This window comes from Hylaeus anthracinus, unplaced genomic scaffold, assembly GCF_026225885.1.
Source record: "Hylaeus anthracinus isolate JK02 unplaced genomic scaffold, UHH_iyHylAnth1.0_haploid 11989, whole genome shotgun sequence".
Classification (NCBI taxonomy): domain Eukaryota; kingdom Metazoa; phylum Arthropoda; class Insecta; order Hymenoptera; family Colletidae; genus Hylaeus; species Hylaeus anthracinus.
Genome location: NW_026534337.1, coordinates 5,988,208 through 6,008,978, shown reverse-complemented (window position 1 = coordinate 6,008,978; position 20,771 = coordinate 5,988,208). Strand labels below are relative to the sequence as shown.

Genomic DNA, 20,771 nt, shown 5'->3' with positions numbered 1-20,771 from the left:
TGTGTGTGTGTGTGTGTGTGTGTGTGTGTGTGTGTGTGTGTGTGTGTCTATGTTGCTCCCCTCCTTTGCCCCTATCCTGAATACCGAATACCGGTGACAGGTCGTTCAGAAATCCTGTCGAAATAATCTCGAGGTGCTCGATGCTTTATCGTGAAACGGACACGAGTGCAAAGGGTTAACACCTTTCCATCGATTCCGGGCTCAAGGTTGTCACCTGATTACCTTGACGTCTGGGCTGTTCATCGAAGGGAGTTGCGACGAAGGGCTTCCGACTCTTTCTGCGTGCAGATCTTTTCTTTTTTTTTTTTTTTTTTTATACTTGTCGCGTGTGTAGTTGTCCCGTGCACGAGTGTTTCGCGCGTGGATGCGCGTGTGTGTCTTTGGTGTGCCTGATTAAAGGAGAATCAGTACGGAGGTCGAAGGTAAACCGATCCACCGTGTCCGGCATTATCCTTCGGGGATAACGCCGTGCCACGGCTGGGTACCATTTAGTACGCCCGTTTTGGGCGAACCCCCATTTTATCCAGTGCCCCACCCGCCTTTATTTCTGTCCCGATTTGCTCTGTTGTAATATAAACATCTTTCTGGTAAAATTAAGTTGCTCCTTCGTAGGTGCGTCGAGACGACGGCCAGATCGACTTCAACGCCTTTTGATCGACACCGTGAGTGCTCAACGTTGTTTACATTGCGAGGAATCATAATTTTTAGAAGAAAATTGGTGTTTAAGACGGAGTTTGCTAGTCCAGCGTGACCCACAGTCTTGTCCATTATATTTACTCTGCTCTTCTTTAAAGTGTAGCTCCTCTACCCTCTGCTGCATGAATTTGTATACTTATGAATAGAGTGTTTATGTATAATTTATATTTTTATAGAAACAGAAAACAGAATGAAAACTTAAATGGAAGTATGTCTTATCTTCTAATATGTATATTATTAATATTTGTTTATTTTTATATATTTTGCGTTCCTAAACTACTCGTGAATTAATTAATATTCCATTTGAATAGTAACTGATTTTATATGTACTGCTACTAGATGAACCCGTCGAGATCATCATGTGCAAATTCTGTACAATTTTCTGTTATCTGTACAGGGATTGTTTTTATCCTGTTCTTAATTGGAGACATTATTTAATAGAGGATTCTGAGTCTAACTCTCATCCAATTTCCTTCTGCAAAGTGAGGTCTTCAAGCAGTACCCTTTAAAAGCTCATACTTCTTTTAGCAATGTATTATGTCAAGATACTAGATAACTCCATGTGAGACCATAATATACAAATTCAGTTCAATTTTCTGTTATCTTCACAAAAATTGTTACTATACAGTCCTTCATTGGATACATGTAACAGAGGGTTCTGAGTGATCTATCGCTCTAAAAAAAACTATTCCTCTATTTAAAGTAGAATGTAATTATTTTCCTCCTGCAAACTACAGTCTTTATTAAACACCTTTCAAAAATAAAATCACATTAGCAACATGCTACAACGACAGTAAAAGCGCCCTGGCACCCCTGCATCGGTCGACAATTACCACCATTGTACTATACACACGTACTAATACTAATGTTATACTAATATAACCGTGTAGGTAATGTAATATTTTAATACTAACGGAGCTAGTACTGTTACTATGTTGTTATAATATTAGTAATATTACTAAAAGTGTGTGACTAACAGTAATTTTATCTTGATGGCACACAAGTGTCGGCGCTAAATCGGTATTATATACCGTTGCGCTGACATTAGTATGTTATTACCCGCACGTCGACCAGATGCTGGTTGCGCCGGTGTATCGGGCAAGTTCGATCAAAAGGTTGACGGGGATCGACACGCTCGAGATCTCGTTCCGGGAGGTACGTCCCGCGATTTATCGAGCGACGGCCGTTCGAGATCGTTGCTCGAGGACGGATAAACAACGAGGAAAATGATGTGAATGGAGATTCGCTGGAGAAAAGGGAAGAAACTACTCTTTCCTCTCTGTTCTCACGATTGCTTACCAGCGCCGGTCGCCAAAGCCTCGAGCTGCATCCGATCCACGGATCCACGATCGGTGGACGATCCAGCGCGCGGAACTATTCGCTGCTGCTTGGCCCGTCCCGCCATTTTTCAAAGAGCACCCGACGGTTGCGATGCCATTTTGTTCGTGGCGGAGGGCGCAGCTGTTCCAGCCGAATTGTGATAGTTTAACTATTAGAGATATTTAAAAAATATTTAAAAATTGTTGCATTTATTCGCGTGGAAGTATACTATTTTTCTATGAAAATGATGCTGAGAAAATTGGGGTTTGCATATCGAATGGTTCTTGGAGAGGTCGAAGAGACACTCTTGATGAACGTGGTAATGGGGAGAGTAAAGGTATATTTAATCCCTTAACGTTTAGGCATGATTTTGAGTTTTTGTTAATGGAAGGAAATGTGGAAAGGTTTGTACCCGTTGTTTAGAATATTTAGGTGGTCTATTTTACATAGTTAATGATTGAAATCATGCTCTACGAGTTCTTTACTTTTGATGAAAAGGAATATTCGTGTGTCTCGGACAAATATAATTGAATTAGAACATTCTAATATATGAATTTAAATAAGAACAAAGCTATGTGTTGACAATGTGCAATGATATTTATTGATTCGTTTAAAGCATAAATTGACTTTTATCCTATATTTAGTATCTATAAAAAGTTATATAGACGTGGCTTTTTATGTCGGACACGTTTTAAAATATTGATATTATTTTGAATGCTCTTTATAAAGTTCTCTCGTATACATAAGTACCTCATCGGCATTAAAGACGCTTAGACAGAAATTCATTGCTTATACGCGTGTTATATTTGTTATTTGAAAAAAGAACTATTCTATTTTAAGAAGTGATCATAATATCCACGTACAGCAGATCTGATTAGATTTAAAATAGAATCATTAGAGGTCGTTTCAATCATTTTATTCCAACTTTCTACAGAAACCATATGTAAAATTAATCTACAAAAACAACGTGGTCTAAAATATAGAATAGTAAATAATAAGAGTTATAAAAATAATCTATTATTAAACAAAATACTTACTTAGTAAAGTATACAAAATTAATCGCCTATTTATAATATTACATCAGAATTTTTATTATTAAAACTAAATATCAAAAAATTCTTACGAATGATTTAAAATGGTGGTACTAAACGTATTGACAGTCCAAAATAAAATTTCTATAATACGAGTCCACCTAAGCCCATAGATTAAACAATGTTACGAGACACTTGCATGAACGTTACAAAGTTTCATCTAATTTTCTATTTACGATGGTTGACTAAATAAACGACGACAGTAAACGTATTACGATAGTCCAAAACAAAATTACTATAATCCACCTAGGCGCCTAAGTTAAACGATCTCGTGCTTGGGTGAATGATATGCAATAAAGATCCATCATTTGATATGCAACTTTCCTTCGCGGTTGAGGATAGACGACAAAATTGAAAAGTGCCTTCCGAAGTGCCTTCACGATACTATAGTTCATCGGAAAAATCGTGGTCGAACCGACACGCGTCCTTTTGCGGCGCGCGGAGCGGAAAATTTCGCTCGCTTGGCGTGAAACGATCGACCGCACGATCGATTCGTCCTAGGACACGCGATTAGAGGGCTCCTCCAGTCCCTGGAAGGACGAAGGGCGTGCACAGGGGTTTCTTTGAAAGTGCGCGAACGGCGATCGTGGATAGCTCGAGGCGCAGAACGTTTGCGCGACTGGTTCTGGTGATTTTGGTCCCATATATCTATGATATATTAACGTTGTATGTTCCATGAACGATCTAGCGTGTAAGTTCACTTTAGCCACGTAAGAACACTCGGACGGCTCACGTGAGTCGTTCGTTAAGTTACTCGAAGAGATTTCCATATTTTTCTATGTTTTTCTTTTCTTTCTTTCTTTTCTTCTCTGTTGTGTTTCTTTTTCCGCTAATCGTCGACGATTCAATCGTTGGTTCTCGTACTCGTAAGTAAGTAGCTCTTACGTACTAAACTATAAACATTTTCTACTAAGATTTATTTAAACTTTCTCCGAATACTTTCAGAATTCCACGACGTTCACTGCCCCTTACCACCCGTGCGTGTATAAATGTCTCTCCCTGATTCTCGGTTCGATTTTGATTCGAGCGTCGAACGATCCCTCGTATCGGGCGTTGAAGTCTCCAAGAAGGTATTGCGCTCTAAGCGGTCATTATCGAGGTGGTCTTTGCAAACTAATAACGGAGGAACTATTGGACGCTAAGTATCGCGTTTTTGCACACGTGTTTACTGGTGTTTCGAGTAACTTTACACAACTTTACACAAATTTTCAAACGATTATTTATAATATTCCGCGAGCTAGAGACTTCGCAGATGTTTAAACGAGCTGTCCTTAATTATCTTTGATTGATTCGAATTTTGTGTAGAATTTATATCATTGATTAGCACACAATAATGGAAATGAATTTTATTATTGTATTGATAAAAGTAGAATTTAAATATAAATTGAAGAATTTTGGTGTAATTAACTTGAATTGCACGTATTTCAATTTCACATGTTTCTCTATCGTGCGAACTAAGATTAACTATATACATTGAAAACAACTATTGTTATTGCATAATAGATATTTAAATTCCTTTGGTAACAGTCTTGGTAACATATCTTTGATAATTTTGTTGAAAGTCTACGTCTCTACATTATAAACGCCATCGACTTATTTTTTATTTACGAATCCTTCGATATAATAATGCTCAACTATAAAATAAACAGTCATTGATACTTGAAATGATTTATAAAACTACTCGACGTATGCACGAAAACGTATAAAAAGTATGAAGCTCATAGGTTTGATACTTTTTATTTAATTAATTCGAAACGGAAGCCAAAATTTTCGTCCTCTAAATTAAGAGTCCAAACATTTTTCTCCACGTCCATCGACTCAATAATGTTTAACAAATAAACAAACAATCATTAGTAAAGTATACAAAAAAAAGAAAATAAACAATCATTAGTACCCGAAACAATTTATGCAAATACTCGAAGCATCCCTAAATATGTATAAAATAATTGGAATCTATCGGTCTCGTTCATTTCATTTAATTAATTCGCAAAGAAAGTTCGAATATACATCCCCCTAGATCAAACTACCACCATAACACGTCCGCGAGTTTCCTTCGATGCTCGAGGCGAAACGGAGCCAAGGGGCTCGTGTGCGTTGCTGGAATTTTTGTTTATTTAATGCGATTTTATTATGTTTATTTAAGAACTCACCCCCCTCACCACCCCACCGGTGAACTTGTTACAAAGTTTTACTAACATTGCGGATGTTCGCTCACTGATATCGGTTGTACATACTCTCGACGTAATCATTTTATACGCTCGTTTTTATTTATTTAATTGAGTTCGTTTCTCGTAATCGTATTAATATATTATTACGTATTATCGTTAGAAAGCTCTGCTGCGTAGGCGAGACGTCGAGGTCGTCGTGGGTCTGGTTTCAATTTCACGTTCGGTCTGTCCAGTGGAACATGTAAATTAGATCGTAGGGCATATCAACAAAGGCAAAGAAAATTTATTATGTATTGGAATCGCAGTGACCAATCCGCAGAGATGGGCAGAATTTTGTTTATTAATAAACTAATAGAAACTCTATCCAACAGGAGCAATAATAATATTAAGTAGAAGAGAGTAATTATAAATAAATAGAAATAAGTAAGAAAACGAAAATCAGGATAAAATATTTTTCTTGTGTATTTCTAGAAATGTTCTTTGAAAGTATTTGATAAAAATTCAAATAATTGTTGTAGCTCTTTCATAAAATATATCTACCTTCTAATTTATCTATGTTTACTCAATATTCATTCAGTCTGAACCACAATTCGATCATACAATTCAGATTGTAGTTTGTCTAATCTTGCAGGAAGATTCTTATCCTTTATTCGTTATTCGAAATTTGATATTTTTATGAGAATTTTGCCCATTTCTGACAAACCGTAACCGACGGACGATCCTCTTGTCGTCCCGAGAGTGTGCAATCGCTGCCAAATAACGAGGAAACGTCGAGGCGTTTATTTTTTTATCTCGAGCTGTTGTAAAAATTCTAAAAGTAGGTCGTTAAGCCAAAGAAGATGGCGGCGAGCTCGACAATTTTCTCGAAACCAGCCTCGAGAGAGATACATTTGTCGTTTCTAATTGCGCGTGGCAATCGGAAGCGAACGCAAGGCTTGTCGAAGATTAGAGCAATACAATGAGAGCTACGATAAAAAAAAAAACATCGTTGGAGTACGAAGTGAAACCTTTCTAAACTGAACAATGATAAAATGTATGTGAAAAATTAAGAAAGTAGGTATTACTTTCTTAATTTGTGATTTATCGAGGTGCAATAATTGGTTCCTGATGGTGCATCACTCGTTTTAATAATGAACCATCGGCGATCCCTATATTTTTGAAATTAAAAATGTATATGTTTTTCTAGCTTTCTTCGATGCTTTTGTAACATATATTTACATTGAATAAAAGTTGATAAGCAACAAAAGACCATCGCTCTTTGGATCACTCGAACTGCGTTCGAAGGGATCTTTATTTACCCGCAGATTCAAAAATTTATTACTATACTGTTACGACTGTGACTCTTTATTCTATTGCTCGATTTTCATTTTTTTATCCAGAGACTCTTTGAAAATTTAATTAGACTTATATATACAAGGTGGGGATAAGATGATAGTGGAAGTGGGTGGAGGGTACATCTAAATATAAATTGAAAATATAGGATAAAATTGTTCGACGTTAACTTTCATTTTTGAAAAAATCTATTTTGGAAACTCGTTTACATCGAGTACAATTGAATAGAATTTGGCTAATTATTCAATTATAAACTTTGAAGTCGTTTCTAAATGAAGCTTCGCAAAAATTAAAATTCAACATGAAACTACGCAATAAAAGGAAAGAAACTTCAAAAAAATTAATATTCAACATCAAACTACTCGATAAAAGGAAAGAATCTTCTCAATAATTAATTATCAGAATGAACCTGTACAATAAAGGAAACGAAGCATCAATATAATTATTTATGAATGTGAAGCTACGCAACAAAAGAAACGTAGCTTTACAATAATTAATATTCAACATAAAACTGCACAACAAAATAAATCTTCATAGAATTCATATTCAACATGAAACTGCACAACAAAACAAATGCAGCTTCATAATATCCGTATTCAGCATGAAGTTGAACAACAAAACAAATGAAGCTTCAGAAAAATTCATATTCAACATGAAGCTGCACAACAAAAACAGATCAAGCTCCATAAAATGAATATTCAACTTGATGGCGCACAACAAAACCAAAACCATATCTCTATAAAATAAATATTCAACGCAAAGGAAGGCAAAAAAAGGCCCGTCTCTTTCGACAAGCCTTGCAAAAATTGAAATATAAATGCACGCAAATATTCGGAACGTGTTTACCCATTCGATTTCGACGATATATAATGTCGCGCTTAAGTCTGGTACGCAATAATCGTAAACTCCCGAAGGAAACGGATTATTAAGTCCGCGTGGAAACGAAATCGAATCGTTCTCCTTGCTGGCGGTTAAGCTACGGTTAATAATCGCCGTAAAGTACGTGTTATTAGAAGCTTAAGGTGACGATACGGCATCGCCATTGACTTTCTTATCGGCGCTGCTTCGAAATACCTGTTCCGCGGGTTTCGCAAGCAGTTATAAAACGATTTTGCTCGCGTCTCGAGCGAAAAGTCACGCCAATGATTTCCAGCGCGTTGAAGATCGACAATGATCGTAAACACCGTTCGAGTTATCAGTTTCGTTCGACATTATCGGTGATTTCGATCGGGCATTCGTTCGATTTATCTGCACCCCCTTTTAGCGGCAGCCTCGACGCACAAACAACGCGACGAAACTTATGCTACATCGAGTCGCGAATACTTTTCGAACGCGCGAACCGTCTTCTGCGGTGAACGAGAAGCCTTCGATGTTTACAGAATCCTATGGAAACTTTAAGGGACGCTTCGGCTATTCAAGAATTTCAATCGAACGACGAAACGTTCGCCTGAAGTACATTGTATTATGTAAATCCGAGGTTGAAGATTTTCTCTCGTGAAACAAAGAAGAGGGTTGAATTGAGAACTTTGAAGTCGAGAGAGCTGCGACGACTATCAAATTTATCGTTGAATTCGCTGATTAGAAAGCAGCAAATATTATCTTTGGTTGGCCTGAAGAATTTAAAAATTGGCGTGTACAACATTTTATTCGGGGTATGTGGAATATGAATATATTTAATACTTTCAAAGTTGCATTCATGTATTGTTGGACCTTTTTGGAGATGCAACTCTTGAGAGTGAAACATTGTGAATGTAACGAAGGAATGAGACTTTTATTGTTCAAGCATTGGCGTAGTGTGCACTATAAACAAATATGTGATATTTTGTCAAGAAATAATGAAAGAATATAGATAAACATAGAAAAATATATAAATACTTTCATAATATAGCATAAAGAAAACAGATAATTAAGAAATATTAACAACAGAAGAAAATTAATTGTTACTTTATATCATTAAGGAAAGTTTCTTTTGATTTGATCAAACTGTCGATTCCTTCGTGCCCACATCTAGATACATAAATTATTTTTTTTAATACACAGCAGGCTAGTTTGTTGCGAATGTAATGAAACTAAAAACAGAAATTCAATTTAGCAGACCAGATATGATCATATTTAATAGACCATATTCAAAGAATATATTTTTTAAGAAAAATACATAGCTAACATTACAATAACTAAATAAACTTTAAATAATATCTTAATCCAATACAACGACCACTATTACAACACAACTATTGAACTTAATATAAACATTCTTTTGTTAAGATATATTTACAAATGGCCAAGATACATGACATTTCTAAGATCATTTACTTTCGTTGTACATGATTTAACAAATTATTCTCTTGGAAACACATCAACATCTGCTAAACAAACGAAGGAATTTTGTTTTCAATTAATTTCGTTTATTAAATTTGTTATTTTATTAAGAAAAAATGATCATTTTAAAGTCGCGAAATGAGATTTTTCAGTAAAACCGCTAGTCATTTTAGTAAAAATTCAAAACATTCCATTTCAAACATTTGAGCGGATGTTGACGTCCTATAATAGAACAATTTGTAAATGTTCCTGGAGATCCTCTGTATTTTGCTTATTCTTAAATATATCTTAACAACAAATTTTGTATATCAAATTCAATCCTTGTCCTGTAAAATTACCCCTTGTGTTAGATTAAATTATGGATTTAAATCTTGAGAAAGAAATTCTTGAATATTTACTGTCACAATCGCATGTTCCCCTTTAAATAAATAAAAACTGTCAATGACTGGTTGCGTGTCTCCACTGAAATCACAACAATCAGCAAACGGTTCCTCAAATCTCACCCCAACACTCGCAAATTATCGAACTCCAAGAATATAAGTAAACAGAACTCGTGCGCAGAGGGTGAATAACGCAGCGCCACGTGGCCGTTCCTCCACGGAATTTACGATAATCCATTGTGTGCCAGGCTTTCGCGGCGTTTCGTAGCTTTAGTGGTAGCTGGTACTTCCGTCAAGCAATAATGTATAGCGAGTTTCAAAGTACACGTTGTATCTCGCGGTTCTACGATGGCCGCGTTTATATACGAGCGACTATTTGCTCTGGAGCGGTTGGTGGTCGCTTGGAGATAAAGCGTGATCGTATTAGAGATCACGGCTGATCCAGCTACGGATCTATGCACTTCTATAGCTTGAGGAATGCTCGCAACCGCTGGAAATCGGGGCCTTGATACTTTATCTACTGGAAGCCTACTTGTATATTTTTTAAGCTCAGTATTTAGCTCCTGGGGGTTTATTAACCGTGTTGTTGGTTGTCTAGTTGCAATGCTCAATTGTTTAAAAAGAAAGATGGGTTTTGATATACCTATTTATATTGTGCTGGTGTTAATATCAACTTCGATTAATACGTAATATTGTACAAAGAATATGAATGTATTTTTAGGTGTAGATTTTTTCTAGATGGGAAGTTCAATTTTTAAGAACGAAACAAAGAGCGAATCTTTGATTAATTGTGCATTGTAATATTTTTTCATTAAAGAAGCTTTTTAATACAATGGGTCCATAGACTTTGTACGAGGGGAGAGTTTGTTACGATCAGAAGACTTTATTAACCCTTTGCACTCGAGAGGTGACTCTCAGTCACCATTAGATTTCATGCAGCAAATTTATCAGCAGTAATGTTTCTTTAGGTTTATATTTCTTTGGACCTCGAAGTGTCAATAAAATGATTGTCGGCGAGGTAAAGGTGATCTTATTCTCAAATCTAGATAGCTTAGAATTCATGGCAATAGAATGATAACAAACACACGAGTTGCTGGCAAATGCCAGAAAAAAAGGCCTCGAGTGCAAAGGGTTAATTGTATCATATTTGTAAGGTAGTTGATCGCGATACAAATGTTTTAGGGTTTGTACCTTTTGGGAAAAATAAAATAAGCGAATGCGAGCTGGAACGATTCAGATGAGGGTGCATTTCGCACTTGAAGTCATGATAACGTGCCGAGGAGAGGGATTCCCAAAATCGAGCGAATCCGAGAGAGGGAACCGCGCATCCCTGTGACACTGTGAGTCAGTGTGCGTAGATTTTTCGTAGGATTATCTACGGTCACGAAGACTACCGAGCGAGACCGAATTGGAGAGGAAAAATCGGAATTATGGGACTGTTTGATAAATGGGGCAAATTTAATGGCATTCTGACCTGAGTCGCGAGTGCGCGCGGAAGTACACAGTTGCTCGTATATTGTTTCGTGAATTCGACCCTCAAGGACACACATCGGAAACAAAAAGCCTTGCGTTCTCCTGGATAGTGATTCACAAGTACGTGTATTTACGTAGGTAACTGTAACAAAGTATTATTGCCCCGCGATTTTCAGTCATTTTCAGAACAAAAAACAATATTCTTAATAATTTTGCCGATTTTCTTTGACGTATACTCATAAGTAGACTGCGGATCTTTATGCAAAATAAAATCTTCGCGAACGTGTCTACATAAATTGAACCTAAATAGGAATTTATTTTATTCTGCAAATATTGTAACATGATCTTTACTTTCAATCTATTTTATATTCTTGCATATTGTTTGCATTTTGTAGTTTCTTGCACATTCAAATTTTCTATAAATGCATAAATATCCGCAGTCTACTCATGAGTATACTAGTATTTTCGGTATTAGGTGAATATTTGTATATTATACAATAATATGTGTCACTTACAATTAGTTATTTTTCACTTATGTTTCATACTGATATTAATTTCGATATGAAAGCTTACAATCCACTGTAAATAATATTTGTAATTATTGTTTGAATAACCATTTAGATCAATTTGATGATTCATTATGCAGTAAAAGTAATTTAATATCTGAGACGAAATGGTTTCAAAGATCTGTTATAATATTAAATTATACTTGTTCTGAGAATGACCGAAAACAGTGAATCAAATAAATACTAATAATTCTGTTAAATTTGTAATCATTTACGTAATTATTTAAGTAATCATATGTTAAAAATTAATTAAAACTAAAGCATAGAATTCAATATAAATTGAACATAAAATAAACCGTCCTCTAAAGAAATATTAAAGATTGATATTTAAATTTGCAACGAAACAAACAATTCGTGTAAATGCTTACCTACTTGAAAAGCTCATAAAAAAAATTGAAACGTCAAACAAGGAACGTAGCCATCGTGTGTCTCCATTCTATTCTAATAGTCTCTTCATTAAAAAGGAAGAGCGAATTACTCTGGCGATATTCGAACAGGAGGAAGTGTGTGGCCATCGTAATAACTTCGTTATTACGTTACAAATGATCTATTGTAGACGGCGACAGACTGCAAAAACGGTGTCTGAATTATTCTCGGACACTAGATTAAAGAATCCCAGGTAGCTATTTGCGGTCAGACGAGAGTGGCGCTTTTCTGTGCAGCTGCAGCTGCTGTAGCTCAGATAAGAAAAATCTCTGGATACAAAAATGAAAATCTAACGAATGAATAAATTTGTAAATGGTGGAAAGCTAGGGAAACGTATGCAATTATAAAATTGAACTTCTTCTGGTATGGTTAAGTCTATTTACTCGGTTGCTTTCGACTGTCAACAAACTTACTGAGATTAAACAATCCAAACTCAATCTATGATGCTAGTATGAAATAAGAACGAAATAAAGAAACAGAAAAATCATATATACATATATACACATCTATTATATGATTTTTATTATTATGCTCTGCAATTAGATACAGACTGAGAGAAGAAATAATTCATCATACACATAATTGTATATATACTGTATGAATTTTATTATTTCTTTCTACAAATGAATGGGAAAACAAAAAGTAATAGAAATCATACCTATAAGTGTATATAGTTATATATTGTGTAATTTTACTTATCTTTTTTTTACAATTTAATTAAGAAGGGAAAAAATAATCCGTCATACAAACAATACAGATAATTGTATACATGTTACATGGTTTTTATTATATTTCTCGGTAATTGACCGAGGAAGAAAGAAATGACATAAATTATACAATACATGTATAGAGTTATATGTATGATTTTTATTCTTCCTTTCTACAATTGAGAAAGAAAGAAAGAAATAATAAAAGTTATACAATACAAATATAGTCCTATATGTGTGATTTTTATTCTTCCTCTCTTTCTTATTTAGTTGTACAATATTTTGATTAAATTACTTTTCTTTCATATCGAGAAGGACAATATGGTTGAGTACTTTAGTAGTATCACTGTCACCGAATAAATAAACTTAATCAGATCAAAGGAAGTCTGACTTAGTTAACTTACAAGCCAGGATTTGGTTTACTTTGACGTCACTTCATAATTGCAAAAGTATACAGATCACCGTCATCCGTTATTCCAACTTGATTCATGAATCAAATGAATGATACAACACCAGAAAACAATGTCAGAATTATCCTCAGAGATTAGATTAAAAAATCCCAGGACCGCTGTTCGCGGTCAGGCAAGAGTCGCGCTTTTCTGTGCAGCTGCAGCTGCGCTATTACGAGATTTCGTTTAGATCAACGCACCGCCGTGACTATAACACTTGAAACGAATACGAACCGTGGAGAACAATGCCGATAACGTAATTACCAGGGCACAACTACGCGAGATCTTATCCGGGGCGTGGCGATTACAAAATTGATAAGCAGATACTAGTTCAGTCGCTTTAGATTTAAGTATGGAAAATAGCATTGTCGAGATCGTTGTTTGCATTTAATTGTGGCACAGTTATCAGTGTACAAATGATTTCGTACAACGTCGGTAAGAAAGTCAGTCTTGCGAAAATATCTCACAAGCCATTGTGACTTTTGCAAAAATACCTACTATCATAAAAAAAAGATATTAAAGAAAATTTGTAGAAAAATTCTACAAAATAAACATGCAACAAATTTTGTGTGTAGTTAATAGTACTACACGAACACACCTTGGAAACGTGAATAAGGTAGTAAATAACTTGAGAAAAATATGTGTGCAAATCAGATTGATAAAAATATATATGAAAGTTAAGATTGATAAACAAATTTTTATTCTGTGTATTATATAGTCTACAGTGACTGAACTATAGTCCAAATGTTAAATAATACCGAGACCTGAAAGAAAAAATGAAATTAAAAATGCATTTCTAAAGATATTTTTGAAAACTTTTATTTTAAGGGAACTGTAATGATATTACAAGTTAGGCGAATGCAAAGGAATGAGAAAAATGTGCCTTATTAATTGGAATTAATTGTGAGGATTTGTGAATATTATTAATTGTAATTTAATGATATTCTATTGCTAAAATCGATTATTCGAGTATCGAGGGAATAACGAATCTAATAAGGAAATGGAATTTTCGCAGTGGAGATGAGTAAAATTGTACTCGTGTAACGAAGAAGAAGAAAATTCAACAATGATATTATTAGTTATTATAATATGCAATATAAAATATTTGATTTCATGATTCAAATTCAAATTTTCATTCAATATTTAACGGATGAACAATTAACTGTAGAGATTATTTCTGTGGCTCTATACTCGATCATTTCTAATTTTAGATCAGACCTGGGCAGAGTTTTATTAGATTGAAAATAAGAAGTAACTACTTGAAATAATATATTTCGATTCGTTACAGTTATTTGAAAATAAAAATAATACCAATTCACTTAGTTATTTCAAATAAAAATAATACCATTCATTTCAATAACTATTTCAAGTAACATTAATATTTTCATTCAAGAGATTTCTGGCTCAGTTATAAATGATTGAATATTAAGATCCAGAATTAATTTCTACGTCTAATACGTATCTTTTTGTCGTTGTTGGGAATCTCAACCATCTCTAATAAAAATTTTGCTCATCTCTGTCTAACAGGTACTTTTACCTGAAAGCATTACTCAATTTATCCTGCGATTAAACTCGACGAATGCTAGATGGGTAAAGCTCAGAAAACATAAACGTCCACAAGGCCTTTAATAAACTTTTATTTAAAAAGGCAAAACAGTGAAGGAATGGAACTAATTTGACAGATTCTTGTAAATTATTTTCTCACTATTTTGAAAAATGGACTGGACAGACACGTGTCATACAAGAAAACAAAAATGATCTCGTTTCGTTACGACGTACGCAAATCTTGATCTACTGTGACACTTCGAATTAGTACCATTTCTGAACCAGGTGCAATTTTAAAGGACAAAAATAATACGAAGAACCTGCTTCCACTTCTCAGCGAACCGATTCGTTCGCTCCAAACTTGTACGTAATTGCGAAACGGTAAACGAACGCATTATTTATACCAGCCAACGGTGTGACTGCCGTTAATTAACATGTTAATCAGCGTTTAACGAGCTTATTTAATTAAGTTTAAGAGTTGTGTTTCTTGCTATTTAAACGGTCTTGGTGTTAGACCTTGTTGCGAGATTTCGATTTGCACACTAAGCATTGTTTTTTTATTCGACCGTCCCTTAATGAGATTAAGTTGATCGAATCATGTCAATAACAATAATCGACGCATCGTCGATAGTAATATACATTTTAAGACCGGACACCACGTATATACGTATACTTTTACTGTATGCCGTCGTTCTTGCTATCAGGATTCGGTGCGAGATACTAACACGAAGCAAAGATAACAAAAAAAAAATATATAAAAAAATGTTGCGAAACCACCAAACGAAACGTTTTTATTCGAACCCATTTCAACCAATTGCCGCACTTTCAATTTCTAAGTATATCTATGTCTTATTAATTCAAATATCGTATTTTCGTATACGATAACTGCTGATTTTTATGTATTTATAAAAAATTTAAATGTTGGAGAAACTACAAAATGCAAACAGTATGGAACAATATTTAAAAACCATTGAGATTAAAGTATATTACAAAATAATATTATAATTATTACAAAGTAAAATAAATTCCTATTTATGTTCAATTCTGTAAGTTTGCAAAGATTTTTTTTTGCATAAAGATCCACAGTTTAATGGTAACTAGAGTCCTACATACTTTTGCAGCCGAAAGTCGATGGTATAAAAGAAGCGAAAGCAATACGAGTTTGTGGGCGAGTGAAAGTCCCGGAATTATGCGAATCTAATCGTCAATAAATTCGAGTGACTCATCTCGGTTAAATTTCCTACGGTTACGACGACGAAACGTGGGACGCATTCCAATTAATTCGCAAAGGAATTTCTACTGGAAAACAAACGAAAGTGCGTAATATCGGACTGGCAATTAAAAAGGTGGAAATAAAAAATAATGAAATTTGTAAGAAAAACAAAAATACTAGTAGGTATATAAATTCATACAAATTCAGTGAATTCGATGCAAATACAATATTCATTTATCGTTTATCTGCAGCTGGAATTAAGTGAAATTCTTCAAGAATAAAAATACTATCAATAGTAAATACCTACCTATTAAATATTCATGAAACGTTTGAAAATATTTAAATCCATTAGAATAAAATAAATTTATGAAGAGAAAATTTCAGTAACCACTAAGATAAAGTAAATTACACAAATCCAAGTACAACGAGATAAATAAAGTGAATAAACTGAAGAAAGAAAACTATTCCTACACTCACTTTTTCCTACGAAACTGTTCATAACTAACAGATTTAGAAATCAGTGTAATACGAAACATTTTCCGCTCAATTTTCACGCCTACAATTTGCCTGTCCAAATAAGTCAGTTGCAGAAATTATGTCGCTCGGGAGTCAATTAAACAGTAGGCATCGGGCATGGAGAGCTCGAATTAAACAGCTCATCTCGGTAGAATTAAAAAGGACAGAAACAAATAAGGCAATAACGTGTCGCTTTAATGGAGGCACGGTCTAGCAATTTCAATTACAGCGTTTTAATTGGTCCTTGGAAGATCGGGGTAATTACGCCGATTAACGGGAAAACGAGCCGCAACTGGAGCGCGAATTTTATGCACTGCAAGGATTTATTGGCCAGCGGAAATTTTCAAAACAAGCTTAAACAGGTATTCACCGGTTATCCGGATGATATGATAACGAGAAACGAGTAAAACGGATGAATTTACCGTTGATAGATTCGTCGTGAATATTTATAAATGAAATTGAGAAAATGAATGGCAGATAGATAAAACTTGGATTGTATCAATAAGGAACTAATGAGATCGTTAGTCACATAAATCAATATTTATAATTTAAAAAGATTTAATTTAAATTTGATTTCATTCTTCAGATCTCTTAATTTAGGTCATCTTCAAGATTATATTTGTTCATCTCACAAGTTCATGCTACGTATTGTTCTGCTATTTAAATTAATATATGAAGCATACTTTGAAGTGGTATGAAAATATGTAATCACTCTCTTATTCTACGATCTTTTCCTAGCTTTCTGGCAGACATTATTTCCATTTTTCTATTTTTTTTTGTATTGAATCTATATATTGAACAGAATCTATAACACCAACATATGGGATGATCTAATATATAGTTCAAACATATATACTCCAAAAATAAATATAAAATATAAAATCCTAAAGGAACTTATGGTCTGAAATATAATACTCAAAATTAAAAATGAATGTATCATGCTTAGAATGGATACTCAAATTATTATGATCACTACAGGACTTCTTCCAAGTTTTAAGAAAAATAAAATTAAAAATACGCTTAGAGGGAAAGCTTTCGTATTGCAAAAAGATATTGTTGCGTTACTGATAATATTAGGTAGACTGGAAAGTAATGTCGTTTCTTTTACATTAAATTCAAATAAATTTGTAATAAATTTCTATTTTTAATTAATTATGTAATCGTCCTTGTTATCAACAGCCTTTTGCCATCTAGTGTGCAAATTTTCAATGTAAGATCGATAAAAATCAACGAGCTGATGAGTGATAAACAAATATTTAAAATTGCAAAAACGACGCAACTCTTCAATCCACTTATATAACTAATATTTAGAAACTTCTATGAATTATTTTAAACGCTCCACAGTAAAATAGCGTGATATAAATTCTTACATAAATTAAATAATAGTCAGTAATTGATAATTGGCTTTCTGTGCCACGTGGAAAATTCTAGTGTGTTCGCCGAACAGAGACGGTATAAGCAAACATGATTGTCAGGAAATGCTAATGAAATTAGTTCTAATTAACTAAGTCATGTCCATCAGAAGAGCAGCCAGTGAAAAGTGTGACAGAAATATAAGGCATTCTTATTGTTCAGAAAGTAGAATTTTAATTGAATCCTACATGGTTCAGTTAAAATGATTATACAAAATATTGTAGTTTAACCCATTCACTGTCTGACAAATTTGAAGCGTTTTGCCTTAAGCGTCAAGATTTAATACAGAATTGTAATTTAGGTTATTATTTTGATAATAAAAAGTGATAGTGAATTTGTTGTTTTAAAAATAAAATTCAGGATCTTCTTTTGCGGTAACTCGGAACTCAAAAGGCTATAAAAAATTCTGAAAAATACATCAATACTACCTGAATGTGCGTCTAAAATGCCTTTTCAATAACGATAATAATTTAGTAAAAATCGACATTTTTTCATAAGGAGCAGAAATTTCGACTATACACTCATCCTACTGCAATCATGCAAATAAATACATATACAGTGCAGTCTCATAAAAATTCGTACCCTCCATGTCTATTAAAGAAATTTGTTTAAATTAAATGAAAGGTTTGATGTTTCCAAGTGAATGTTTGTATAAATATGTACATATACAAGCTTACTCATATACATATTTATACTGAAAAATTTCATTTCATAATCTCAAAACTATTATTTAATTTAATTAAACTTCTTCGATAGACATAGAGGGTACGAATATACTCATGGTATTGCTTGTATTTGCCTACTTTAAATACTCTTACATCCATACACTAAGGGCTCCAGGAAAATAAAAACAAAAAGTACCCGATGTAAAAAGAATTCGTTAATAATAATTAGATAGTATACTTGCTGTCACGACTCGTGTAAGAAGGGATTAGACACCACTCTTCGTCTCTCGACCACGAGTGTCAAAAAATGAGTCGATCAACGTCCGACGCATTGTAATTTGCGCAGAACGTGCAATCCGCGGGACGGCGAAGAGGAAGCCGCGACGCGCGGGCCAAACAAACGAACGCGAGACCGAGCAAAGGAGCAAAGGAGCAAAGGAGCAAAGGAGCAACGGGAACAACAAACAAGACCAAAAGAGTTGAACTCCGTAGGATGGCGAGAATCTTACTGCCATAAAGATTCGTATCGCTCTGGAAACGTCGAGCTTCCCTCTTCTCTGTCTCGCCGTGGTTTTCTCTTCCTCTTCGTCCTCGATCATCCCTGCGCGGTGCAGAGAGGGCGTGCAACGAAGCCAGTGGGCGTCCCTTTTTCAAGATTTACGACGATTTAATCGTACAATTAATCTAACACCTTGTTGCAACAACACCTCGTACCGCGTATCTCCGTTACCGCCGACTCTCCACGATTCCAGCGGTAAAAAAAACCGCTGGCGAAGAGTCGACGCCGATGCTTCTCCAGGAAGGAAGACAGGAACGGAAGAGGGGGCGGCAGACAGAGTAAGAACAAGAGGGAATGGTGGTCGGGGATGGATCGACAGTGGAGCTGTGGGGCTCTTCGCTTCGATCTATCGCGCTGAATCGCTGGCAGAAAAGGAGTACCGCGGTGTTAAAGAGGAGTAACTAACTAAAGTGATGGAGGGCAGGGTGCAAAGAGAGATAGAGGGGAGGTGGGAGAGGTTTTACGTTGCTAGTTAAAGCAGTGGTGCGCAAAATTCAGTTTCAACCCCGTGTCCTAGGCGCAGTTGTAGTACACAAGTACTTATGTACTAGTGTAGTTGCAGTACATATATACAGCATTATTAGAAAAATCACACAGTATAAAAAAATGGACACGGATATACCATTACACATTACAATGAACCATTAGCCTGTTAGGTATTGGTTATGTAATTTGTGATGGGTCACTCGCTCATTATCCATTACTTTTGCAATGTGTAATTCGCATTTCTTTTTGTAATGAGTAATGTATTAATTTTACACTATAATTTTCACATCTCTCCTCATAGGAAATGGAGAACGACCCCTTTTTATTTTGTTCGTATTATTAGTAAGGTGTGTAATACTAACAGTGTAGAGTAAAGTACACTAACGACTACACTGTGGAACATAACTATAGCACCGCCCATATTTCTAAATGTTTTGGATTTTTTAGTAGGTATAGAATAAAATCATTTATATAAAATGTAAAGTAACGTCAGAGAGTCAACATAAATCTTATTATTTATTTTGTCTTTTCAGGTCATGTAATTGATTCTTTTTCATTTCTAATCAAAAGTCTGAAACATTTGATAATATAGGTGGTCCTGTAATTATGCTACATAGTATATTATCTAAATACTTCAAAATGTGAACTTCAAATTGAACTTTATTATTCAAGAAGATTGTCTTTTGAAGAGTATAGAGAAAACTTGTATTGAATTTAATTGACCAAAATATTTCTATGAAAATTTCTATTTCTATTTGCTTACAAAACTTGTAATCGAGTGATACAGGTACATGAAATAATAAATTTAGGAAACTTACTATACATGGTGAGAAACACTTGTTCCTGCAATTGAATTCAGTTAAAGACTTTTTTAACGTTTTCATTACACTCACTCAAATACAAAAATTCATTTAAATTTCGAATTTTATTAACAAAGTCTAATAGATGAGGTTCGTCGAATAAAGATTATTTATCTTTATAAACTTATAGCATGGACTTTTAAAAATAATATGGGAATGGTCTTAGTGAACAATTTATTCCAATAACCAAGATATGACTCATGAAAAATAAATCAATTCGTGGATTTAAAAATAACGAGATATACGAGAAACTGGAGAGATATTTTAGAAACGCTTCAATAATGATATGAATCAACATTGCAAGGTCGGCTTCTTTGCGATATTTCCGCCAAACTAATTTTGTATTCTACACGTTTCGATTACATAATAGTTGTATGTTGTACTATATTGCGAATTTAAGTTTGCACATAAATTTGCTTTGACTGGACTGCCTTGAATATCTTCATCATTCTCGAAGATGGGAAGAATGAAGTCAGGTGGAAATTTACTTTACATCATTCAGAAAAAGTTTCTTTTTCAAGCATGTGAGACTCTATTTATAGCGTTATTGTATATTTCTAAAAATTAGGCATATTGGTTATTATGAG

The 20,771-nt window shown here is 34.4% G+C and overlaps 1 protein-coding gene across 4 annotated transcripts in view; it reads left to right on the top strand.

Moving 5' to 3' along the window:
* Positions 1-20,771, top strand: part of LOC128888024 (DNA-binding protein D-ETS-4) — a 156,739-nt gene that overhangs the window by 117,415 nt on the left and 18,553 nt on the right. The gene's annotated exons all lie outside the window — the stretch shown is intronic.